This window comes from Trachemys scripta, chromosome 11 (genome assembly GCF_013100865.1).
Source record: "Trachemys scripta elegans isolate TJP31775 chromosome 11, CAS_Tse_1.0, whole genome shotgun sequence".
In the NCBI taxonomy this organism is placed as follows: Eukaryota; Metazoa; Chordata; order Testudines; family Emydidae; genus Trachemys; species Trachemys scripta.
Genome location: NC_048308.1, coordinates 28,234,854 through 28,261,002, shown reverse-complemented (window position 1 = coordinate 28,261,002; position 26,149 = coordinate 28,234,854).

Sequence of the window (26,149 nt, the reverse complement as noted above, 5' to 3'; positions counted from 1 at the left end):
GAGTGGCCCCCGGCTCCCGGCTCCCAGCCCCGCGGGCCGGCGGCTCCCGGCTCCCAGCCCCGCGGGCCCGGCTCCCGGCTCCCAGCCCCGCGGGCCCGGCTCCCAGCCCAGCGGGCCCGGCCCGGCACCATGCCCCTGGCCCCGCACAAAGAGGCCCCGGCCGAGCCTCCCGATTTTCCCGGACATGCCCGGCTTTTGGGGATTTCCCCCCGGACGGGGATTTGAGCCCCCAAAAGCCGGACATGTCCGGGAAAATCCGGATGTATGGTAACCCTAGTATGAATACAATGCCTAGTACAATACTACCCCAGCTGTGGTTTAGGCCTTTAGGCTCTGCCAGAATACAAATTATTAATAGAAGTAATAATAATAATAATGAGTGAATCCACAGTGAAGAACAAACCTTTGGTAACTCTTTTTTCACAGAATCATTACCATCTCCTGGGAGTAAACATAGTGGGTCATTTAATATCCATGACACTAATTAACCTTGGCAAAATGTTGGAGAGTGATTGCAACTGTGATGTGCCTGAAAAATCAAGAAACAGATAAATGGTTTTGCAAGTGCAAACCTGTGCTTTTTTTTTTTAATTTCAAAATACATTCTTAATGCTTAGAGAATAGAGCTACACCAAACTCTCATTTTCTGTTTCACAAATATTTGCATGTGAACACAGGTTTCCATGTGCATTTAGAAGATGTTGGTGAGTTGATCACTTCCACTAACATGGATCTTTGTACTAAAAAGAGTGGAGGACCAAATCTCAAGGTTTTCACAGAGCTGCTCAGTGGAAATTTGCAGACACACATTCAAGCTTTTTCCTGGAAAGAAAATCACATTTCATTGATGTGGAATGCAACAAAAAAATGAAGTCAAAATTTTAAAATCACCTGTCCCCTCTTTTTTTTTTTCTTTTAACTTGTTACTTGTGTAACAAAACTGATAAAAGCATGTTCACCCAGCTGCTTGCTGTGGAAATGTTTTCTCTGCTTATGGAACGTTTTGGTAAGAATGTTTCTGGCATTAAGCTATGTGTAAGTGGGGAAATGGTCCCACTATTGTGGGGAACGTTCCTGGCTTATGCACTACCCCGGTGAAGTGGGCTAGCAAAAGGATCTGAGTCCTCGCTCCCACTTCCTTTACCCAGAGGCCTGCCTGACCTCAAAGGCTCCCCTTCCACTCTCCTCTGTGGCAGAGTCCTCATAACCCCAACAAGGCTGGGCCCAGGATTCCTGGGGGGCTCAACCCCCAACCTTGTTGTGGTCACTTAGGGCAGGGGCTAGCGTGTCCCCACTCCGGGATGCTCTCTCTGCACTGGATGGTTCCCTGACCCACTGATCATCACATACAGTTCAAAGCAAATACAATTTATTAAACAGCAATCAATTAAAAAAATAAGGAAAAAATGGGAAAGGTTAAAGGAAAACACATCACCCCGCTCTGTGGCACGGGGACATTACAACCAGCGTCTCTGAAATGTAATGGAAGTTCACAGTCTGTTCCTCACAAGTCCCAGGCTTCCTTTTCAGGCTCTGGCTGTGCTGCAGGGATGCTGCGGGTCGGACACTTGCTCCGGCAGTGGTCACATGCCCTCAGGCTTTAGGTGGCAGGACCCTTCTTCCCAGCGTTGCCCCCACCCCATCAGGGTTATGATCCCCCTCCAAGTCTGTAAGGCATCTTGGCTGGGGGCATCTCCCTGCGCTGGGCCCACTGCGAAGGGTCCCCCTTGCTTTCCCCAGCTGGTCACTGCACCCAGCTCCGGACTGCTCCAGCCCCACCACTCTGCCTCAGCTCCAGCTCTACTCTGTCACAGCATGGCTGCTGCTCTGCCTCCAGCTCCCTGGGCTGCTTCTTCGGCCCCTCTGGCTCTGGTTGCTACAGCTCTGCTCCCAGCACAAGTCTGCTCTATGACTCTGCTCCCAGCACTGACCTGCTCCCTGGGTTGCTTCTCTGGTCCCTCTGGCTGCTACAGCTCTGCTCCCAGCACAGGTCTGCTCTATGGGTTGCTTCTGTGACTCTGCTCCCAGCACTGACCTGCTTCCCGGGCTGCTTTTCTGGCCCCTCCGGGTCTGGCACAGCTCTGCTCCCCAGCTCAGCTTGAGCCCCTGGTCTCTCCTTAGCTCGGCCCCACTCTGTCTGACCCAGGCAATTCCAGCTCATATGGAGAATGGGACCCACCATGACCACCTTACTCCCAGATTAGCCTGTCCGCCCTTGTCAATCAGGCTGACCGGGAGCATTGGCCTCTCCCCATTGTTCCTGGGGACTGTCAATCTCAGGGTCCTGATTTCCCATTAATCCTTCCCTTTCCTTTTGGTTAGCCAACCAACCCCCCCCCCCCCCCCCCCCCCCCGCACTGAGTTTTACTAAGGGGCCAACAGTCCCGTTACATATGGAGCAATGAGACTAAATGAGCAATCTGCTTGTTATAGGGCCTTCTTCTGACCTCACTTTCACTGTTTTTTCACCATTGTAACAACATTGACTTCAGTGGAATTACTCCTAATTTAAACCAATGTAACTGAAATCAGAATCATCCCCCATGTATTTTTCAGCTGAATGTAATCAAGAATTTCCTGCAGTTTTGAAAAAGAGATAATGAAATAGCTGAAAATGCTGAAATTTGCTAATATTTCTGTGTTACACTAGTATTGTAGCAAGTTAATACAATATTGCACATATCTAGCAGGATGGGAAACTATTAGTGTTTCGTTTGACTATAAAAGCTCCATTGTTGTTTATTCTGGGTAGGTTTCATTGATGCCTCTAAATTTAGGTACAAAATAGACACATCTTTGTACTAAAACACATGCATGCGTTTGAGTGAAGTCCTCAGACTGCACAGTTTGTATGTGCACTGCAGCCTTGGAAAAAAGTAAGCTGTGTTAATGCCCTTTCTGATCAGAGACCATATGATCTCATTTGACAAGCCACATAATAGAGCTACTCATTTGTGTTGCTATGAGAGTCACATTCCAAATACTTCATCTAATAAAACATTTCCCCTTTTACTCAATGATGGCTGTAGTTTATTTCCCCCACCCTTTCTGCTTTTCCCCTTAACCTTCCCTCTCGTTTTCAGAGTCCTTTGCAATGATGCTTTCTGACAGTGCTTCACAAACAGACCTCTGCTATTACTGAGTTAGCAAAGCAATAGAAGCCATTTCCTCACATAGCAATATTGCTGTAAACACTGCATCCCTAACTAAATGGAATGTACTGAGTTGGAGTGGAAGTGTATAATGGGTGGTTCAGGGAGTGGTGTTAGGACTGATCTTATTTAGCATCTGAAAGAGCAAGTTAATGACCCACTAATGAAATTCTCACAGGAAGCTATACTATGAAGGGATTTGTGAGCAGAGATCTAATGCAAGGGGACCTAGAAAGATTAGGAAATACCAAAATGAAATATGAAAGCAAGTACATATGGGAAAAATCATTTGAAACAGTGAAATTCAACTGAAGGAAGAAACCTGAAAAAAAGTAATGGTGAAAAAGACCTTGTTGTGATAGTGGACAGCAAATTAGACATGAGTTTGCAATTATGGCTGCAAAAAAAATCAACATAAATGTAGTCTGCATATTATAAAGCAGATTTATGTTAATGGTCCCTCATGTTTGCCTGTATTTATACCACACCTAAAATATTGCATTTATTTCTGTACATCTCCAATACCAGAATTTTTTTGTCTGGCCTTCCTCCAGTTTGGCAATATTTATCAGGAATTAAAGGGATTAGTTTATAAGGAAAGATTAAAATATCTAAATCTGTATAGCTTGCTTAGGCAGTTACAGAATAGGGGGTATGATGATAATTGTTAAATAATTAATAGGGTGTAAAGGCCAAGGCTGGAGAGAAATTATTTCACATTGTCCAGGGGTTATAACTAGAAGTAATGGGATGAAATTAAGAAAGGGAAAAAGTTTAGGCTGAGAATCTTATATTTTGAAAGTGAGATATAGTGGATTGTGGAACTGTGCTATGGGGAATGATGGAAATTCACTGCTTAGGCCTTTCAAAATAAAACTGGGAAAAACACTAGGAAAATATACTGAAGAGAACAATCTTGCATTGTGGGGGAAATGATTGATGATGCAATAAGGCCTTTTCTATCTCTAACTATGATCCAAATATGATTCCATGATCTAACAAATTGAAATTCAGGGAAACACTTTCCCGTAATTGTGCAAGAATAATGATTTCCCTTGTAGTTCCCTTGGTATTGTTGAAAATATGGTATGCTTAATTCCATTTCAACTAGGAATTAATAAATGAATGTCCCCTCCTGGTATCAAAACACTGACATTTCCCACTATTTAGTGGGTGTAAGAGCCTCTCGAGTGTTTAACAGAATACAAAGTAATATTTACTTTGGATCTCCCTTCGGGCAAAACCCCCATTGACATAGTTTTTTTCTTTTTCAATGGAACTAAGCTGATTTACACCAACTGAATATCTGGCCCATTATGTAAACAATAGGCAATAGGAAGCACAGATTGGGTAAAAATGTTCATATTAAGGAAACCACACAAAACCTTTTTTCTTGGTAAACCTTTGTGTTGATTCTGCCTTATTAGATGTTCCTATTGGAAAATTAAATTATTTTACTACATCTTACACGTTTCATCAGAAAAATTAAACACAAAACTAATTTTCCTAATGGTATTTCAAACATGTATTTAATGATGTTACTAATCAGTTTGTTACTAATTGTTCCATTTTTCTTATGATAGTGTGAATACCTCCTATTATGTTGTCTCCTGGTCTGTGTGACTGGGGCAGTGATCAAATACTGAGTAGCATTCATGGTCTGTTCCCCATTTTCAGTTACTGTGAAGTGCAGCCCTCTGAAATGAAGAACTGGCACGGACATGTTCCATGAACACAGGGCTTTCAAGATGTTTTTGATATGAATTAATTTCTTTTTTTCCTAAGAAGCAAAGAGGAAATATACCTGATTTAAAATGTAGACTACACATAGCATGAGTGGCAAGATTATGAAACCAGTATGCACTTACATGAGAAAACACATTTTTATTACAAGTAACTGTGTAACATGACTTTACAATATGCAGAGAAATCACTTGGGTTCACTAGACACATTGCTAGTGTGGTTTTGACTGATATGATCTTTGACAAATTGGCATCTTTGTACACGTGGCAAGAAAGACTCCATGTGTCTAGCCATCTTATTTTGTGATCTATTAAATTAGAATAGAGTATGCTTTATTAATATTTGAAATCTTGCTAATTTTTCAATGCACTTTTCATACATTTCTCACATTTTGGTTCTCACATTGTATTGTATTGACCATAACATTAAAGTTAGGCATTCTTATAGTGTCTTTTATATTCCCTCAGAGGTTTTAAAAATCTTTCATTTGATAGTGAGTTCCTCCTGCTATTGTCTATATTTCTGATTCTGTACTAAAATAAATTCCTTTGCAAAGTCTCAGTAACATTGCACCCAAAATCTTAATGTCCTTATTTTGGCTCAGAATTTGATTAGGGCTGCTGCCATTTATTACAGATTAAAATCACATTCAAAGTCTTTACATTTGGAGATTTACACTCAAGCAAAATCACTATCTTCTCCCAAATCAGAACACTTTCAAAGCACATCTGATTCTGGACACTTTTTTTTCCCCCCCTAAAGCTTTTTGCCACCTGCTTGGAACTCATGCTATCTGATTTTATATATATATATATATATATATATATATATATGACTGCCATTAGACTGAAATGATTTTTCTTCAGTTTGCTCAAAGCCAGATTTAAAGTCAGGTCCCAGAGGTAACAGGAAAGTCGATCCCCTAAGCTACTCAGTCATTGTTTGCTTTTTTTACATGTAATATCCTATTTCTAAGCCAGAGTGTAATTTAAAATACAACATGCACTACATAAATATGTCCTTTGGAAATTTTGTAATATGACATTTAATAGAAATTAATTGCATTTATTATCATGTTTGTTCTAAATTTCCACCTCTCCCAAACCAAGCCATAACAAAAAAACAAACCTGAAAAATGGATAAATCTACTTGGTTATTCAAAAGCATTTCTCAGTCTTATTCTCTTTTTCTATAGTTCTACTGCTTTAAATCAATGCTGCTACAGTAATTCTGCTGAACTCATTAAAAAATATACCCATGGATATATAATTTACAGTACAATAGTTCACCTAAAATGAAATCTGAATCTCTCCTCCCACATTAGTTATGTTTTAATATCACTTAAAACATACAGATTTGTAGGGAAATCCAAATAAGATCTCCATATTTATTGTAGTGCTCAGAACAGCAAAGGGTTATTCTAGCCTAGGCGTTGTAAGTACAAGCAACAGGACTCCATTGGCTTTAATTTGTCCATGTCTTTCATTTGATACTACCAGTATTAATAGCTTCGCAAGGAAATTCTGCAGTCATTAATCATAATAATTAATCAGATCCAATTATATTGCATATAAATGCGAACAAATTGCTGAAAAAATAATGATCTATCACCAACATGTCACAAGGAAAAAGAGACTAAAATAGTAATTAGAAGCAGGGATTTAGTTGTGTACAAGTACTCTCTGCAACTGATTTTAACAGTGTGATGATCTGATGATGTAATTAGTGGAAAGTAAGTCTAGCAGGCTTCTGCAGTAGACTGCCTAATGATTTGTGCAACCAGAAAAAATGAGTATTTGCATTAGTGACCACTTTTACATTAACCACTACTTTCTTGTTTTTAGACAAAAGTGAGAGTTTGGAAATATGTAGATTTCAAACTCTTTAAACTAAGTTTTGCCTTTGTGTACTTCAAAAATCTTTAAATGTTACTTCTTGGGATTTTTTGGGAGGCAATGATATTTGTTAACTGAAGATCACTAATAAAAAGACATAATTTAATAAAGATAAGTACAATAAATATGTGTTATATAAGTAGTGGGTTATATAGAAGTTAAACACTATAATTTCTCTATGTGATCATGGACGTGCGTGCATATCCGCACACGTGTATGTGTATATATAATATAATAAAAATGTTAATTATGTTCACTAAACTTCTATCTGGTTTATGGAAATGTTCTGTAAAAGGAACTAACATTTTCACTTCACTTTAGTATATCATGTAACTAATTACTATTTGAAGCAGCAGTTGTTTTTTCTTTTTAAATCACACTTGTACATGACATAGGATTTTATTTTGCTATGTCTGAAACCTGGCCCTCTAACTCCCCCCTCGGCCCCCAAAATCCCTATTAACTATAAATTAATCTCCAAAATTATTTCAACACATAGCTTTTTTCTTCAATGCAAGTTTTCAGTTGAACTAGCACAGTATAGCTTTGCAATGTGTTATGTTTTTATTATGTACACTGGTGATTAGCACACATTTAATGAGTACTAAAATGTTCTTTCTATTAAACTCCCCCCTCACCTTAAAAATGTTCAGTATTAGTCCAATGGATTACACTTGAAATAGTTAACTGAAGATAGATGAGCATTTTTATGATAGATTTGCTACTTGAAAATAAATGTTAAGTTCATCATAGTTTTCAATACTAAGCACTGCACTTTACTGTCTTTGATCTCAATGTTGTGACTACTACAAAGAAATAAAACCTTATCTTACCTTTTCCAGCATCTACTGCAGAAGACCTCAATAATGCATAAGAACATCTGGAAGTACGGTAATTTCAGCTATCAGAGATAAGAATTGACACAGAACAGGTAAACCCTACAAAGTCATCATGTTGAAATGAGCTGATTAAGGTTTGGTAACATAAAACATCATGTATAGTGTTTTCATGCTTGCTACATCTCGCTATTTCATATAAAAAAGGAATGTCAATTATTTAATCCCTTTCAGTATATTTAATAGGTTGATTAGCTGGGAGCTATATTATATTTTAGATAAAGAGACAGAAATGACTGCAAATCTATTGCCATATACATCTATTTAGAGTTAACTGTGAGTTCATAGAAAATACACGGGCATAGTAAACAGGGTTTTGAAATGACAATTTTTTACTGGTTGCAAGTGCTAATTGCTAGTTTCTCAAGGGTATAGAATTAATCACCTGCTAGATTTACAGTCTCTAGGTTGAGACCTGAGGATGGAGGCAATAAGAAAAGCTCTTGAGGGACATATCATATGGTGATTCTAAATATCAGTCTCTATGCATATGTAAATTGGCAACAAAGTTTTTTCAAAGCTCAAGTATGCTAATTTCAAACAGGCAAGACTAAAGCTAGCTTTTAGCAGCTGTTTAACGTCTGCCTGTGGGTGGTAGAGAGAGCTTAAAATACAAGCAAACAGTGGTGCATAAGTAATTAAGCAACATTTTGCTGGGCATAAATAATTCTGTTTATATTGCTCTTTTGAAGAGTATAGAATACAAAATAACAGATCAAGTGCACCTTTGGTCACCAGAGGTTAACTGTTCTTCCTCTTTACCTTTCCTTTGGTTTCACATTTTAAGAGAGAATTAACTGCGGGTTGATGTTCTGTCATTTGTATATTCAGGAACTTTATTTAACATTAAAGTAAAACTAATCCTTTAAAAAAGTTTTTAACATCCCACATTTGCAGCTCAGCAGCATCATTTTTATGCTACTCTCACATAACGTACCTCTCTAGAATAAACTTTCTTTATAGTATAAAGTATATCAGAAGCATACATTTATCTATATAGACAGAACTGCTTTTTCATAAGGCTACCCAAAGTTGATAAAATTATGCTAAATATGTGCTTTTTTGTTAAGTTGACTCACTGATTTTTACAATTTAACTATTTTCAAGGTCATAAGGCTGTTGATAGTCCGTAAAACAAAATAGCCTGACTTTTGCGGTTCTTATCATGTAAATTATTACATGCATTAAAATAATAATAAGACAGTTGTCATTATGATATTCTCATAAAAAAAAGAGTTACTGAAGTGGGTGAATGCAGAATGGTCGCCTAATTTTGATAGCTTGATCTAAACTAGGGAAGTGACTAAAAGCTTGAAAAACCAAGTAGAGAGGTTTAAAGAATGTCTTATTTGATTCAGTAAAAACCTTGAAATTGACCAGAAGAAAGATGAAAGATTTAACATGATTTGGAAACATCTAGTCTGGAAAAAAGGATTATAGGTACTAACTGTGATAAGAGTCAGGGTTTTAAAACTTGGGTTTGATTAAATGTTAATGATTTAAGGAATTAACCATTAAAGGAATTTAATAGTTAATAAAGGAAGCTTTCAGTGGAAGTATCCTATGTTACTGTAATGAAATCAAATACATATATACCATTTATAGTTAGGACTGTCACTATTAGTTTGCTGTAGCGGGAGAGGCTATTTAGGGAGAGGGAGGCGTTATATTCAGAAAGGAGAGGTGTCACGTGTCAGTTCAATTACAGTTTGCACTTGCAGAATTTACTTCACTTCATTGTGTGTGATTGGAGTTTGCTCCTACGCATAACTAGCCCACTAAACACCAGTATCCCATTATAGGCAAGCCCTAGCTTTATGCAGGCCCTGTGCCTTTGAATGTCTCCTGGCTCCTTCCCGTTGTGTGGCAACACAGCTCCATGGGTTTCCCTTTCCCCACCATCTACAGCACTCAACACCTCTCCCATTCAGAGGGGAGGTTACAGTGCAAGAACTGTGGAATCACTGTGAGGTGGCAGTCCAATGCAGAATGATTGTCCCTTCTCTTCCCAGTCCCTGCCCATTTCACATGTATGAATTCCAAGCCTTGTAACACTCCCACATAGATGATTTGGCTCCAAGTTTTTAGTAATTAGGAATTTCTCCTTTCCTCAGGATCCTCCTACTTCTTCCCCTCAGTCTTTTTGGACATTTAAAAAAATTATTTATTTTCTAAATCACTTGCATCTGTTCTTTTTTAATTCTTCTGATTTTCTCACATAGTTCTGATGGTAGTGCATCCTCATATACCTCCCCAGCTGGGGGAGCCTGCTTTCTCAACTTCAGTGGTCTTCCCCACTCCACATGAAGCCAGGAAGTCTGTTTGGTAGCTGTATGTCTGCAGCACTAAGTACAACATAGTAATTTATGGTATTTTTTGCGGGGGGGAGGGGGAAGTTGCTGCTATTGTTCGTTCAGTTTAAGAGATGATAGTTTGAGATCACACTGATTTCTTGCCCTAGGAGGTTATAACGTAATCCTCAATTGTCTGTTTTATAGCTGGGAGTGTTTTTGTTCTCTTGGGAATATCTGAAAGACAGTGAATTCTTGGTTTACCACAATGCCTCTTCCCAGTTGACAGACATCAGGCTGGTATCTCAAAATCTGCCCTCTGACAAATGGCAAATTAACACAACCACTTATCTCCTTAGAGAGTGGTTCATTTTCTTTAGTCCACAAAATTGTAGGGGCTTATTATCTTTAGTAGGTCTGTTAAGGCAGTAATTAAAAAAAAATATAGGGACAAACCATCTGTAATACTTTATCTGCTTCCCTTCCTTCCAGCTAGAAAATATTAGTTATTTCAATCCAGGCAGCTAGCCAAATTTGGGGTCTTGCAGGTTGTTCCAGCGAGGAAAAATGGATGAGTGAGTCAGGTTTCTTCAATTCAATTCTGTTTATTTACAAGATTAAATGTACAAAGTCCTGTTTTCCTGAACATAGGAGGAATCAAATGAACTAGAGTGTGTCCCTGTTCACTCCACCTCTTTTTGCCAGTACCCCCAAAAGCGTACTCTCTAGGCCTTTCCTCAGGAAAGTTACAGTGCTTGTGAGGCTATGCTGGTGCTTTCTGCTCCTGCTGTTTCATGGTGCTTCTCTTGTTCTGTCTGTCTCTCTCCTGCTCCCAGGCTGGCTCTAGGCATCAGCATCCCAAGAATGTGCTTGGGATGGCACTTTTCAAGGGGCGGCACTCTGGCTTTTTTTTGTTTGTTTGTTTTTTGGCAACTTTTTTTTTTTTGCTTGGAGCGCCAAAAAACCTGGAGCTGGCCCTGACAGCTCCCCCCACCCCCTTACCCAAAACCATACTCAATGAAGCCCACACAGTTCTAATTCCTGAGTAGACTGACATATACCTTGGTTTTCAGCAGGGACTGCTTAGCTTAACTGCCTCTTAGCTATCTTAAATGAGAGGCTGCGGTCACACTCACCAGTTTAAATGAGTTTTAATCCAACCTATAACAATATTTTGGCTGCTGTTTCACTTTTTCTTTGCTTTCTTGCCATTCTGCGGAGGTGGCTTATTTACATACTTCCCTTTCACCTGGGTCTGAAATACAGAGCCTGTTTGGAAACGCAAAAAGTGAGATTAATTTATTTTATTTTTCTTATGCTTCTGCCTGCACTTCCTGCATTCAGCTAGCACTAGAAGCAGAGGAAGCAAACGATTTCAAGAAGCACCATTTTTATGATGTTTTGGTCCATCCACCAATTGGAAAGGTCTAGAAATCTTGAGATAAAGACAAGTACAATCAGATTTCTGGCTTGATGTACTTTCCTGGACCTGGAAGCTTTAACTTTCCAAACCGAAGTAAACCTCTGAAAAACTTTTGATGATTGCTTATTGACATTGACAACTGTGACCCACTGAAACTGCCAATGGCAGATAAAAACACCCTTCACATCTACTTTAAAAAGTATGAGGGGTAAATGACATATTTAAATGCTTGCCACATCCTCCTCTGCAAAGCACAACATTACAGCTGTGTTTTACTCTCTCATGTATGCATGGGAGTTCCTCTGGGATCAATGGGACCCCTACATGCATAGCTGAGTGTAGAATTTGTCCCTTAATATGCCTTACAGTAAAAGAAAAAATCCGTTATCTGCATCTTTCCCATGGAGACAGCAATGGATCTCTGGAATACTATATTTTAATAGTGAATCTAGAGAACAACATCCTTGAATTGATTTTCATTTTATTTGTTTTTCTTCATAGCCTTTTTATTAATATTATGTGGGTTTGAGTCCACCTACAGCCATTTTCTTTCATTTTATAGACACTAATTTGCATAGTAACCTAAATTTGGGTAGGAGATAATGGCAAATATTTGACTAGTCCATGAATTTTAAAATTGTTTTCTCTAACACAGGAAAAATATTTTTGCTTAAACTTTGCATTTTTCCTGAGTTTTAAACTAACTCCTTTAAAATTAAAAAATGGGAATTTCGTATTTCTCTTCTTTTGAAAAGTATTTTACATTTGCTTGAATAAATATTGTCCTATGGAAGGAATCTGATTAAAAGGAAGTACCCGACCACCAACACTATTAACTCTCCAAGAATATTAAGGTATTAAAAATACACATCCAATAAGCCAACAGGTACATCCAGTTAGTTTCCACCTATGCTAGAAAGATTTCTTTTAGCTCCACACATATTAAAAACCCCTTCAGCTGTCATGCTAGTGTGGCAGAATTTAGTTTTCTTCTGAAGAGCTTACTTGTCCCATGAGTATAAAGACAATAGTACACTATACAGAGAGCCAATAAATCAATTAGCTTTAACAGCCGGTGTTCAGGAAATGCATTTATTTTCTTCATTGAAAACACAGTTTTTACTTGTAGCCATACTTCATACTGTTAAGGTCAATTTTTCATGTGGAAATTAAATCCAGTGGCTGAAAAACTGCTCGTAAATTTCATAAAGTAAAAAAGAAATGTACTTACTAATGTAGGATCACAAGTTTGTTTTGTTTGTAATTATCCATCTTTAGCATAATTGAGATTCGAAACAGCAGCTAATAGCCCGACTGTCTCAAATTACTACTGCCTGTAACTTTACCTTGCCAAATATCAGTGAGTTTTCAATTGCAACACAACTCCTAAAGTCTGGGTAATTTTAGAGCAATTAATTGAAAGAGGTGATTAATAGCTTAATAATGGGTTGTTCTGTGTTTAAAAAGTGCAGGGAACATGTATAGGAATGGAATATGCAATTTTGTATCCCTAAAACATAATCTAATTGAAAAATGAGCAATTAGTTTTCCTTACTAGTACTTTACATTTGTATTTTGAGACACTCGTTTGATCTCTTCTGAGAAAATGTGAAAAATCTGTATTTTTAATTAACTCCATGAGTGCTGCATGTTGAATGAATTCAAGGAGGTGTCTGGTGGTATCTAGCAAATATTAACAACATTTTAACACATTGATATAATGTATAACATGTTCAAAGCTATTAATTGTTTTAGTACAGCACCCCTGCAAGGTAGGTGGGTGAATATTTAGTAACCTCATGTGATGTGGCTTACCTGGCTTTTACAGCTCCCTACAGGAGGCCTTGCAGTCCTCCTACTCCTACCCTAGGAAGCAGCAAAGTGACAGGAAAGGAGCAGCGAAGGTGGGTCCTTCAGGCCTTCTAGAAAGACCTCATGAAAGCAGCCAATCAGAGCCAGGCAAGCTCAGATAAAAGGAGCTGCAGGAGTTCAGCAGGTTAGTTCCTGGCTGGGACAAGAGGGGTAAGGAAAGATGCTCATCTCTTGCCGAAGCAGCTCAAGGGACAACCAGTTTGTTTCTGGACGCATTTGTTTAAGCTGGATTTGTAGGGAGAGAGAGAGAACCTAAGACCTTAACCCTGAGGCAAGGGTGATGCTAAAAGGGGCCAAGTCGGAAGAGGCTCAGGGAAGAAGCAGCAACAATCGAAAATCAGGCAGTGTTTAGCTGCTGTTTATAGGGTCCCTGGATTTTAACCCAGAGCTGTGGGTGGGACTAGGTCCCCATACTGGCTATAGTGCAATAAACTCCAAGAAGGGGACAGGGTTTATTTGAGAGCCTGAACAGAGTGCTGAATTTCAAGGGCTCAAAGCTGAGGCTGAACTTCAGGGGACTTTTCATTTATTGAACTCTTTACTACCCTGGAAGGGGTTCATTTGCACTTTGTGACTTGACTGGAGGGTCAAGCCATGAAAGACCTACCAAGATTGGCCAGAAGGTTGCCAAGGGGGGAGAAAAGAACAGTAATATCACACCCAGCTGCAAGGAGGTTCTCAAGAGGTGAGTGCCCCCCATTGCACCCCATATTACAGATGGGAAGTTGAGACAAAAAGATTATGTGCCTGAGGCCACACAAGTCAGTAGCGGAACCCAGGATTAGAGCGCCTAGCCCTATGCTTGTTCCTCCATATCATGCAGCCTTGCACCGTTCAGCATAACACAAGAATGTATGGTGCATGTCTCTAGGGTCATACAGATGATGTTGTTGTCAACATTAAGACATGAATATATATGGGAGTTGTTCTCTAAATGCTGACAAGGCCCCTAGATTACCATGTAAACTAAGAGCTGCAGCAATCAGAAAGGGCTGGAGCAACTTTGGTCAAAGCTGGCCACTGTTCTAGCTGGCAGGCTCAGCTCCTTCCTACTCTGTTCCTTCTCCCACCCCCTACTGGCAAAGTGTGTCCCTCATAATTAGCTCTGCCCTTTACCCCAACTGCCAGTAGGAGGCTGTTGATCTGTCCTGCATACTGCTATGTCTGAGAAAGTGAGATCTGGTTCACCTTCATGTTGTCTGTATTGCCTGGGTGCAGGGGAGGGATATAAGGATAGCTATCAAGGTTCAAGTAAAGCATTGGCTATGCTACTGTCTGTATAAAGTCTCTAAGTATCTGTTGTCTAAACTGAATGTTCCAGAAGTATGAGCTGCTTTCTCATGCAATTATTAGAACAATAATGTCTTCTTTCTTGATGAACTTGACACTTGAGTGTTTATTAAAACATTGCATGGTGTCAGGAATTACATCAAACCAGAGATGGCACGATTACTTCTTCCATATCCACTGGATTTACAAGAAAACTTCACAAAATAAGGCATCATGCTAGGCAACAGTGTGACATTTTCACATCACTGGGTCTGCCTAGGAAGCACCTAATGTCCGAAGAATAGTCTCTCTCCCATCTGGTAGGTACAACATTATTCTAGATATATAAGGCATTTACACAATGCAGGGTAAGAAGACAAAGGGCATTTGTCATCGGTTATGGATAAGAACACAAGAATGGCCATACTGGGGGTCAGACCAATTGTTCCTCTAGCCCACCAGGGCCGGCTCCAGGCACCAGGAAAGGAAGCAGGTGCCTGGGGCGGCCAATAGAAAGGGGCGGCAGTCCGTCCATTGTTGGGGCAGCACGTCCAGGTCTGCAATGGCAATTTGGCGGCGGGTCCTTCAGTGCCTCGCTTTCTCTTCAGTGGCACTTCGGCGGCAGCTCAATCGCTCCGCTTCAATCGTTTTTTTTTTTTTTTTTCTCTTCGCCGCTTGGGGTGGGAAAAAAGCTGGAGCCGGTCCTGTAGCCCACTATCCTGTCTTTCAACAGTGGCCAGTGCCAGACACTTCAAAGGGAATGAACGGAACAGGGCACCCTTGTCCATAAGCTTGATGACTCCCTCAAAGACATCCCTAATAGATTGGCTGAAATTATAGTAAAGAACAGAATGCTCACACATACAGATGAATGTGATATGTTGGAGAGGAGTCAGCATGGCTGTTGTAAAGGAAAATCACGCCTCACCAATTTGCATGGAATGGAAGTTAGTCTTACCAGCCTGTAAATGCCAGGATTGCCTCTGGAGCCTTTTTAAAAATTGGCATTATGTTAGCCTGTGTCATCCACTCATCTGGTTCAGAAGCTGTTTACCACAGCTAGTTTACCACAGTTAGTAGTTCTGCAATTTCTATTTGAGTTCCTTCAGAATTCTTGGATGAATACCATCTGGTCTTGATGACTTATTACTGTTTAATTTATCAATTTTCCCCAAAACCTTCTCTATTTGACACCTCAATCTAGGACAGATAAATCAGAAAGATACAGTACTGTAACCCCAGGGAAAAAATATTACTTACTGAAAATCATTTGTTTGTAATAAGAGCTGTGAAGAAACTGATGCATATGTAACTAACTTAAAGCCTACCTCTAACAAACAAATTGGGTGAACGATGATGATAAGAGACCCTTGTGAAATACAAAGATGTGTAATACAATGACTAAGTAAGGTGAATACTGCTGTGGGAGGCTAATTTAGCTCTAAAGCTCTATGTTTGTAGAACTGGTGAAATGCAGGTTCAGGCTTTTTGTCACTTGGTATAGAATGAACAGCTAGCACTTGTAGTGTAGGATTGCCAACCCTTCCAGTTTTGCTGGCAGTCTCCCGGAATTGGGCTCTATCTCCTGGAGGCTACTGAAGCCAAACTGGGAGACTTTAGGCCGCTAAAAGTCTGGTGGCGCAGCGGGGCTAAGGCAGGCTCCCTGCCTGCTCTGGCCCCATGCTGCCCCCAGAAGGCCGGCACGTACCTGCAGCCCCTGGGCGGGAAATGGGGGGTCTCCATGTGCTGCCCCCACCCCGAGCGCCGACTCTGCAGTTCCCATTGTCTGGGAACTGCGGCCAATGGGAGCTGCAGAGATGGTGCCTGCAGCAGGGGCAGTACACAGAGGCCACCTTTTCCCCCCGCCAGGGGCCTCAGGGATGTGGCACAGGGCCAGGGCAGGCAGGGAGCCTGCCTTAGCCCCGCTGCGCCATTGATTGGGAGCTGCCCGAGGTAAGCACCGCCCGGCTGGAGCCTGCACCCCTCACACCCTCCCGTACCCAACCCTCTGCCCCATCCTGGAGCCAGTACCCCAAACTCCTCCCACACCTCAAGCCCCAGCCCTGAGCCCCTCCTGCACCCAACTTCCTCCCAGCCCTGAGCACCCTCTTGTACCCAAACACCTTCCCAGAACCCACACCCCAAGCCCCAGCCCTGAGCCCCCTCCTGCACCCAAACTTCCTCCAAGAAGTACAAAGAGGTTAAGTGATTTGCCCAAGGTCAGTGACAGTCCGGTATCAAATCTAGGTATCCTGACTCCCAGACTCTAATCACTAAATCGCACTTTAATATTTTAAACCTGCATTGCTCAGTTGATCCATGTCTGGAAGCAGACTTGACTTTCCCATCAAGATTGGTGTGGAGGAACTCCTTTTGGAACAATCAGTGATAGCTGAGGGGAGCCATTAGTGTCAGTTTCAAAAGATAAGCTGCTCACATCCTTCTCTCTGGGGTGAAAGCTATTCCTTCTTTTGCAGCTGAAGTTTTAGTTGAGGCTCCATGATTGTCATGAACAGTCATTAAATCTAGACCTACTGTTCCAAACAGGTTGTTCAGGAACCTCTTAGAAGATAGTAGCTGGTTTAAAAAAAAATTCAGTGAGGAACAATAGAAAAATGTAGCAAAGTGAAAAGGTAAGCTGTGGTGATATGGCCAAGCAGAGATGATTGCAACTACTTTCCTAACAGTTTAGTGAATTGCAGCAATGGTGGAAATGCAAAAATAAAGATAAAGGCCTGGAGAGAGGAAAGAGGCTTAAAGAAAACGAAGAGAGTATGTTAGGTGGAAGAAGAAGATATGTGAATGAAGATGTGAAAAATGAATGAGGGGTTGGTCAGTGCCTGCTAAAAATACCTGCGTTTTGCTTTAAGGTTTACTCTCCTGAAGTCAGAAAATGTTTTAAACTGAAAACTTCACATTATATTTCCCTGCTTTCTTCCCCTGTTATTACTTTGCTATTTGATAGAATTTCAGTAACATTCTGTAAACTTTGCTTCAGTGTCACTAGCATCCTATTGCTGACATTAGAAACAACATACAAAGGTTCAGATCCACACCTGATGTATGTCAGTGTTCCTCCATTGAAGTCAATGGAGCTATTCTGATTTACACTGGCTGAGGAGCTGGCAGAGATTCTCTTCCCCCCCTCTCCCCCAGTGTTTATTTCTGTAGTGAAGGAGCAGTTTGGAACTAAAAGCCTTTTGCCTGGGTATTGGCCAGTAATGCAGCAAGCAAGAGAGGAAAAAGCATTATTTTCCTCACAGTGAATGCAACTTTTTAATTGAGTCATGGCCTCTTGAGAGGAGACCTCATACTCACCTACATATGCTAAGCCAAAACCTGCTGTTGCTAAACTGAGCCATGCAACAGGAGATGAGACTGGAAGGCAGTTGTCTATATGGAAGGTTCCAGAATTGTCATGTTGGCTTCTGGAGGGCTTGGCACTCTGCATTATTCTTTATTGATTCCTTTTCTACTTTCAACTCACTACCTCTGAATAATAAAATTCAAAGTTACATAGGTGTTATCTGTGTCATTTAGATAATTAAAACTGTTTTTCACTTTTGTTTCATAGAAGCAGCTGTGGTACAGTGCAGCTAGCACAGGGATGGTAATAAGGAGTTTTTACCATTGACTTGCTGTTTGACTGTGGGCAAGCCATTCAACTTCCATGTGCCTCCAACAAACAAACTTCTCCCATAAACCAAAATGGGCCATATGCTTTTGCAAAGCACTGAGTTTTTGAGAAGGTTATTTATTAGTGTATATCTACACTTCCAGCTCGAGGAAACTGTGAGTATCTCTCCTCAAGCTGGAAGTTACACCTCCAGCTCAAAGTTTAAACATAGCCTTAGTGTTGTGTGCTTGGAGCACTATAAATTAAATTAAATTAATGTAGATATCCTAGAACTGGAAGGGACCTTGAAAGGTCATCAAGTCCAGCCCCCTGCCTTCACTAGCAGGACCAAGTACTGATTTTGCCCCGGATCCTTAGGTGGCCTCCTCAAGGATTGAACTCTCAACCCTGGGTTTAGCAGGCCAATGCTCAAACCACTGAGCTATCCCCCCCCCACTGGTCAGTAGTAGGAGCAAGTAAACAAATTAAAAAACTCATCAATTAGATTGGGCATGTACTGCCCGAATTCTGAATTTGGCTTTAAGTTGAGTTTCCAGTAAAGACAGAAAATGACGTATGTGTGGAAGACCAAAGGCAACAGAGTCTATTGAACACTAAGCTAACTTTAAGACTTTCTTAGTGAGTTGCTGCAGTGAGAGTCATGCACGCACACATACACAAATAATCACGCTCAGATCCAGTCTCAAACTAACTTTATTAACAAACAGAAAGAACATCCTGTGACTTGCTATATCTATAGACATACCATTGGGGGAGTTATATTACTTATGCCAATAACTTATATTCTTTCATCTAAAAACACTAACTTTACTTGTTTTTGCTTTAACACTGTCCTACATCAGTGATGTGTCGTGTAAGTAACCTTGTGTAAGTTTAATACTGCACAGACCTGAATGCAACAACACCTTTAAGTATAATCTCAATTTATTGAATAACAAATTATTTGTCTGATGGCCAGGCATAGGCATATTCTCTAAATGGATAGGACTTGAAAAAATCCCTGGATGATTTGTTTGTGATTCTTTGGGTGCAGTTTCTTGACCCTGCTGAACTGTGATATCGTCATCAAATGAAGATATGTCTGTAGTTGGATCTTGCTCCATTTCCCTACTTAATACTAATACTAAAGCAACAAAGGAAAGAAAGGGCACAACACTCCAGTCAACAACCATATCTCCTCCAAGATTACACCTGTCACTTCTGTGGGAAAATCTGCAGGGCACGAATTGGGCTCCTCAGCTACCTTAAAACCCACCAATGAACCTCCTTGGCAGGCAGACATCCTCACATTGAGGGATAGCTGAAGAAAAGAGAGACACTAAATAACTCACAGTTCAGCGATAGTGTTGTCGGTGCATTCTGTAACATTTGATACGCAATTATTGGACAACTTTTCTATTGGGCTGTTCGTGTTTGGCCACCAAACAGGGGTTCTTGCCGAAGTTTTCATTTTAATCATCTCTTGGATATCTTACATGCAGCATTTTCAACACTTGTTGCACCTTTCTGAAGGTGACTGCTTGAATGGCCCCCACATAGGGACAAGTTTTCTGTGTCCTCAAACAGTAGAATGGGAGAGACTGCAACTGTGTTCAGACCTCCATTTACTCACTTCAACATTGCAGAGATGCCTCATAAAGTCTCTATTTAAGATGTGTCAATTAAATCCATTGAATGTATTCTGTAAACTGATCCTAGATTATTCAGTGGAGTTTGGCGCAGTCCATAGGCATTTGAATGCTTTGCTGAGTTCCTATAGCCAACTTCATATTGGTACTTGCCAAAGAACAAAGTCCAGCATTGCAAACATGCAGAAGTTATTATTGGGAATACCTTTTCTGGGGCTGAATAAAGATGTCAGCCTGATGGTCTGTTATTAAGGTAGAAGGTCAACTATATAAATACCAGTGAAATTTCTTAATATTCCCCAAACCAAATGGAGGGTCTCTTTATCTATTTGCACATAATTGTTTTCAGCTGATGTTAACAAACAAGATGCAAATAAAACTGGTCTTTCACAGCTGTCAGGCAGAATATACTACATAACTGCTCCTGTGCATTGGGGTGAGACATCACAAGCCAATCTCTGGGGAAGTGCTAGGTCACTAGAATTCCTATCTTCCTTAACTAGTTCTGCACAGGTTAGCTGCTGCTGTATTTAATCTTTCAGAAACAGAGCATTCAGGACTGTTGCAAGTTTTGGAAAAAAATGCTTGTAATTTATTAATCTCCAAGGAATGCAGCTGTGCAATGTTTGTAGGACATGGGACATTCTTTACAACAATAATTTTATCATCTAACTTATGTAGGCCCTTTTGATCGACAACATGGGTACAATTCTCAATTTTCTTTGTTTAACCTTGTTTACTCTGACCCATGGCATGTCTAGCCTCAGCAACACAAACAATTCCAGGGATCTCTTCCAGTGGATCTTTGTTATAGGACAGAAGCTAATGCTACTCTAAAGCTTTCTATTACATTGAAACTGTCCATTACGGGTGTACACAGTGAGGAGTGATCTGTAAATAAGCATGAGCCAAGTCCATCTTTACCCACCTGCTAATGCACAATTCATGGGAAAAATATCTTTTGTTTGTGATAAGGGGTATTTGTTTACTTTTAAAATAGGATCAAGTATTAATTTGGTAGCAACAAAGATCTCTACAACCCTTTTCTTCTTGGGTGTAGCTGCAATTGACACTACCCATTTACTGTGATTTGCCTTGTTCACAGTTCCTTCTAGCTCTAACTTCTCTAGTCCTGGTTCATCTTTTGACCTGAGAGCATGTGGAACTGGGTGGGCTGTCTTAAAATTTAACTGGCACACTTCTTCCACTATTATTAATTGACCCATGCCACCAGTGAAACCTATAACAGCTTTTTCTGGAAGTCTTGGTAAGTCATTTCCATGACTGTCAAGTGCATGTTGTACTGATGCTTTAGCACCATGCCCAAACCACCTCCTTACCAATAGTGGATGACAACCCAGCTCTATAGCAAATAGCCATAAATAGCTTATCTTTTTCCATCTTCAACATGCAGGATTGCCATCATCTTTTTCTTCTGTTTGTATGTCTGAAGTTACTGTAATATTTAGCATGGCTCTAAATAGCTCTTGATGATCTTTAGAGGAGGAAATGGCAACTGCAGACCATGTTCTGTTCCATTTTTAAAGGATTGCCAACCACTTGCAGTTCTCCTCAAATGATATCTATGGATGTATATAGTCACTGTCACTAGCACAAGATCTCTATGCACAGTTTTAATTCTTTTATTCTTTCTGATGAAGTTGTCACAGATTTTCACATACAACATATATATGTCTTGTCTTACAGGACGTTAGACACAACTTTCCCTTGAAACAGCAGTCATATGGTTAAAGGTTTGTTCGGCCACTGTGAGAATATTTAAAATTTGTTTGCTCAGTCCAACGTTTACGGAATGACATTAATTTGATGTGCATCATCCTCACTTTGGGACAGTTTCTCTGTGTGTTGTGTTGCATTCTCCAGACAGTGTCTATACTTTGTGAATATGTCAGGTCAATCTCTCTTAGCAAACATTTCTGTATGGCTTCATGTGTCTGACCATCACCAAGTGATTCTCCAAAACAGCTTCAAAATTAGTTCTAAATTCACAGTGTTGGGTTAAATTCGGCTGTTTTTTGTTGGCAAAAGGTTGTGGAAATGAATGCCTTATATAGATATTATGGTTTTAAAATTTATCTCTTTTTGCTTCACTGATGCTGTGAATATATAAGGCAGTCCATAAGATTTACATCCTCTGTGGCTGACAAAGGGTACCTTTTTTGTTATCTGCTCATTATTAATGTAGCAAAATACCTCAACATTTTCTGTATAGAATTCTGAGCTATCACAGCATTCATCATAGGGATCCACGTGTCCAAAAAGCTAGAAAGTATTCCTATAACAGGTCAATTTGAAGAAATGTAATGGTTTTTGTATGTTTTCTAAGAATGGGAAAAGTAAACCATAAGATACATAATTTGTAAGAATTTTGACAATGCAAAGAGCACCACATGTCTTGTCATTATGTAAGTCATTTGGACAATTTTCTATTTAATTTAACAATATTAAACCTATAAAGTAGTACATCACAGGCTTAGGTCTAACTAGATGAGTTGAGACGCACACAGAGAGAAATAATAGACAATGTAATCTGTAACAAAGAACCGATTATTGTAGGCAACATTTTAAAAAATTTAGACACAAACAGTAAAATCTGCCTTTGTGTACCTGAAAGTCGTGACAATGACACTTAAATAGCAAATGAAAAAATGTCTCAGTAAATTTGGCTGAGTGTGATTTTCGGTGTGATTTTCTTTAAAAGGATGAATCATTTAGTATCTCTTAAGCTGGCTAGATCTTTGGGCTCAACAGGTAGTGATCAATGGTTCCATGGCTAGTTGGCAGCCAGTATCAAGTGGAGTGCCCCAAGGGTCAGTCCTGGGGCTGGTTTTGTTCAATATCTTAATTAATGATCTTTATGGTGTGGGTTGCACTCTCAGCAAGTTTGCAGATGACACTAAACTGGGAGGAGTGGTAGATATGCTGAGGGTAGGGATAGGATACAAAGGGACCTAGACAAATTAGAGGACTGGGCCAAAAGAAATCTGATGAGGTTCAACAAGGACAAGTGCAGAGTCCTGCACTTAGGACAGAAGAATCCCATGCACTGCTACAGACTAGGGACCGAATGGCTAGGCAGCAGTTCTGCAGTAAAGGACCCAGGAGTTACAGTGGATGAAAAGCTGGATATGAGTCAACAGTGTGCCCTTGTTTCCAAGAAGGCTAACGGCATTTTGGGCTGTATAAGTAAGGGCATTGCTAGCAGATCGAGGGATGTGATCATTCCCCTCTATTCGGCATTGGTGAGGCATCATCTGGAGTACTGTGTCCAGTTTTGGGCCCCACTCTACAAGAAGGATGTGGAAAAATTGGAAAGAGTCCAGCGGAGGGCAACAAAAATTATTAGGGGGCTGGAGCACATGAGTTATGAGGAGAGGCTGAGGGAATTGGGATTGTTTAGTCTGCAGAAAAGAAGAATGAGGGGGGATTTGATTGCTGAAATGGATCTAGACTGTGGTACCAGATGACAGAACAAGGAGTAATGGTTGCAGTGGGGGAGGTTTAGGTTGGATATTAGGAAAAACCTTTTCACTAGGAGGGTGGTGAAGCACTGGAATGGGTTATCTAGGGCGGTGGTTGAATCTCATTCCTTAGAGGTTTTTAAGATCAGGCTTGACAAAGCCCTGGCTGGGATGATTTAGTTGGGGATTGGTCCTGCTTTGAGCAGTGGGTTGGACTAGATGACCTCCTGAGGTCCCTTCCAACCCTGATATTCTATAATTCTATGTATGAATTACAAGCTGACTGTCCAGATCCATCATGCATGCTGAAAATTTAGAAGCTGCACCAACTACAGAGAATGTTGAGCATCAGCTTTTTGGGAATCCAAAGTACAAAGATGGCAGAACTTGTGTAGAAAAATTTCATACTTATTTAAACATCTTGGGTTCATAATTTTTCAACCAAACATGTTGAGCTTCACTTTCATGGAAACGTAGGGCTCCATTAAGGTTGATGGTGGTGTCAAATGCTTCTATTTTGTTGGCTGGCATCACAAAAATTATGTGAAAAGTTAAGTGTGTGTGTGTGTGTGTGGGGGGGGGATTCAGAAAGGCTAATGTCTATTGAAAGGAGTCAGGGGGGAAGAAAATGGGGTATAAGCACAAAATGGGTCTCGAAGCAGAGAGAAAGGGATTATTATATTGGGGTGTAGGCAAGAGCAAGCAGCACATGGTACAATGATAGCAAGTGCTTTATTGGTTAATCAGTACTACTCCAGATGTAGTGGAACCTACAGTAATAACTGTTTAAGTGCCTGCCAGATCTGTAATGGGGAAAGAGTATAGAATGTGTGGGATTTTCAGAAGTGTTTAAGTTTGGCCAAACTCGGATTCCATTAAAGTCAATGTTAAACCTCACATTGACTTCAATGGGATCAGAGTTAGGTCAATGTTGAGCATTCTTTAAATGTCCATCTTTGCCACTCAGCTAATACACACACTAGAAACAAAGAGGCTTTGAGAGGGATTGTGTCTGGCTGGCAGGAAGAAAAGGGGCTGGGGCTCCTTTAAGGGTCCTATTGATAACTGGAAGGGTTGGCATAATACTGTGCATCTGGCCTGGAGACAGCTGGTGAGTTCCCTCTGGAAGGTAACTGCTGTGCCTCAGTGGTGCGGTATCTCTGACTTAGTATGGATGAGGAGTACTCTACGGGGAGCAAAGGAACAGGTCATGAGAATAGATGTTTGGATCGGTAAGCACTGGGCCCTTAGGCATGTAGCCAGTTCCCCTTAAGATCACAGCTGGACCTCGGTAATGAAGTGAATCTGAGTTGGCATGGCAAGAGAAGCATGCTGTGGTACCCGCTGATGCCCCTGTTATGCATCCAGGAAACAGGCACCTGAAATATTGTACAGCTAGGTGAAAACTATTTGGATTTTGTTAGTGGGTTGGCATAATCATCATGGCACAGACACACTTAGGGCAGATCCAGGACCTTTTCCCATGGGTGATTGTAAACTGGTCTGAAATACTGTAGTGGAGGGAATTGCAGGAAACTGCCAGTCCTCCTTGGGTTATAAAGGCCAGAAGATGTATGAAGCATCTGGAATGGAGAGGACTGTTTTTTATCCACCAAAAAAAAATTATAATATTTGATACCTGAGTTATCCAGGGACAACTGGGGAGTGCATATATTTTTGGCTGATTTAGGAGGGAACTGTTAATTCCTGGGGAACTCAGCTGGAGGGGTGGGCGAGGCAGCCATTGCTAACACTTTCTTATTACAGGTGTCCAGTGCAGGTACTTGTTACAAAGGTCATATGGTTCCCTGAGAATCCAGAGTTGGAAGTGAACTTTGCTTTAAGGAAGCTGTGAAAAGGCTGTGGTTCCTAGTGTCTGGCATAGCAGAGAGATATTCCCGCCCCCTTTTGTCCACCTTCCCCTTTATCATCATATGAAAGGAGGGCGGTGGGTGTGACGGGATCCCACCAGGGTGCAGCCTGGGACTGTGGGACCACTGTGCTCCCTTAACTCTCTCCAACCTGGGCTGTCTCTCACAGTGCCTTGCTAGTGACAATCAACAAACTCCTTCAGGCGCTGTTATCACTCAACACAACCGCACGTGGAGCCCCACACCCAGCTATATTCCATGAATGCTCCCAGAGCCACTCATGAATCACACAGAGAAAGGCACCAGAGCCAAATCCCACCAGCTCCGTTCTTCAGGAATATACCATCTTGCAACGCTCAAGATGGGCAGTGCAGATTTATTAATTGGTTCACAACTTCAACAATGGAAAGTGGTTATACACCAGCCTTTGCAAACCTGAGCAGTTTTGCCATACACTTCATACAAACTCACTGGTAAAGATAAACAGTTAAACAAATTTATTGACTATAAAAGATAGATATTAAGTGATAGGCAAAAAGTCAGTGTTAGTTACCAAAAGAAATAAAATATAAGCACACAGTCTGAACTCTCAACCCTATTAGACTGGGCAGCAACTAGATGACGCAGTTTTTCTCACCCCACTGGATATTGCAGTCCTTAATATACAGGTTTGGCCCAGGTTTAAGGAACAAACTCCTGTGTTGGAGTCTTGTCTTTTTCTCAGTGTCTTGATTCCTTGCAGCATAGGTGGGGGCAGGAGAAGGGCCAGGCCTGGGTCCCCTGTGTTCAGTTTTATACCCTCAGTCCATGTGCTCGTAGAACACAAGTCCAGGCATGTTTGGGCAATCCCCCTGGTGTGGCCTCATGCAGGTGAATCATTGAATTATAGCTCCCTTGCTGGACAATGCCTATTAATGGGTTGTTTCACACCCTGCCTGGACGTTGGTTACTTTCCTTGCTGTTGCCTCTGGGGAGATAATATTTGGCTG